Source organism: Mandrillus leucophaeus, unplaced genomic scaffold (genome assembly GCF_000951045.1).
Source record: "Mandrillus leucophaeus isolate KB7577 unplaced genomic scaffold, Mleu.le_1.0 Scaffold51, whole genome shotgun sequence".
NCBI lineage: Eukaryota > Metazoa > Chordata > Mammalia > Primates > Cercopithecidae > Mandrillus > Mandrillus leucophaeus.
The window spans coordinates 2,828,415-2,830,301 of NW_012105475.1; positions in this window are offsets into that span (position 1 = coordinate 2,828,415).

Consider the following 1,887-nt stretch of genomic DNA (forward strand, 5'->3'; position numbering starts at 1 on the left):
ATATTTCCCTCCCAAGGCAGAGATGGAGAAAATAGCCTGAGAGAAACAGGAAAAGTCTAAGTGGGAAAAATGGAAGAAAGGAAAGAAAATAAACACTAACAGCCTGTTCCACGTTGCAGACACTAAAGTAGGCACTTTATAAGTTATCACGGGGAATCCACAAAACAATTCTGTAAGAAAGACACTACTATCTTTATTTTATTGACGTAGAAACTGAGGATTAAATTCTCTCTCTAGCTTTAATTTTTCTTCTCCATATTTATAAAATCCATTGAATATGGAGGGGGATATTTTAGTCCTCTTAAATTTTTATTTTACTTGTGAAGCCAAGTGAGAAGCAGTGAAATGAGGAAAATTCCTAGTAGGCGTGTGCCAGTGCAACTACCTATGTTTCTGTAGGGCCTTGATTACAGATGGGGCAAAACTTGATCGAGTTTCAGAGAAAAGCAGAAGGAACTTAAGTGAGGAAGTGGTCGCCTGCTCCCTGGATCCAAGCACCGCCCAGCTACACTAGGCACTACTGGGAAGAAACTGGACTGCAGCCCTGTCCTTCAGGCAACAGCTTTGTGTATGCAAATGCCTATTTCAGTACCCTCAGAACTGTATCAATGATCACACACAAGATGCACCTCATAAATTAACTGGCATTTATATAGAAATAACATAGGCTTCTGTTTATTACTTTCAATCATAGAATAATAATAGAATAGGCTGCAAATTAAAAACCAGTGTGCACCAATAGTATACAACATCAGCAATCTAGTTTGTTTGTTTGGTTGGTTGGTTGGTTTTTTGAGACAGAGTTTCGCTCCCAGGCTGGAGGGAAGTGGCGTCTGGGCTCACTACAACCTCTGCCCGCCGGGTTCAAGTGATTCTACAGCCTCCGCCTCCCACGTAGCTGGGATTACAGGCGTGCCAACACGCCCGGCAAATTTTTGTATCTTTAGTGGCGGCGGGGTTTTGCCATGTTGGCCAGGCTGGTCTCCAACTCCTGACCTCAGGCGATCGACCCGCCTCAGCCTCCCAAAATGCTGGGATTACCGGCGTGAGCCACTGCGCCCGGCCGCATTTCTTTTCTTTTGTTTTTGAGACGGAGTCTCTCTGTCGCCAGGCTGGAGTGCAATGGCGAAATCTCGGCTCACTGCAACCTCTGCCTCCCCGGTTCAACTGATTCTCCTGCCTCAGCCTCCTGAGAAGCTGGGATTACAGGCACGCGCCACCACGCCCGGCTGGTTTTTTGTATTTTAGTAGAAACGGGGTTTCTCCATTTTGGCCAGGCTGGTCTCGAACTCCTGACCCCAAGTGATTCGCCCACCTCGGCCTTCCAAAGTGCTAGGATTACAGGCGTGAGTCACCCATTTCTTAAAAAGTATATTTTAATGCTGGGGACGCTGGCTCATGCCTGTAATTCCAGTACTTTGGGAGGCCGAGGTGGGAAGATGCTTGAGTCCAGGAGTTGGAGACCAGCCGGGGTAACACACCGAGACCCTGCCTTGATAAAAAGAATAAACAAAAAGCAACAAAAGAACCCCGACATATTTAAAAAAATCAGTTGTGTAATAGGATTTTTTTTTTTTTTTTTTTTTGGTGGGGATGTAAGCAAGCAAAGGAGATGTGCTACTACTAGTGATCAAAAGGGGATTATAAAACATTCATTCCCTAGACTTTCTTTGCACTTTGATATTCCTTTTTGGCAATTGGGCTCTCAGTCCCACGTGACCCGCCGCAGGGTTGCCTTGGGGACCGGAAAAACTTTTTTTTTTTTTTTAAAGTAACGCTCCTGTCGCCCGAGGCAGTAGAAAATCGAGGCCCCGCCCTCACTCGGCTAGGGGCCCAGGCCCGCAGCCCCAGGACTGGGAGCGGTGAGAAGCCGCACGCCTGCCGCTT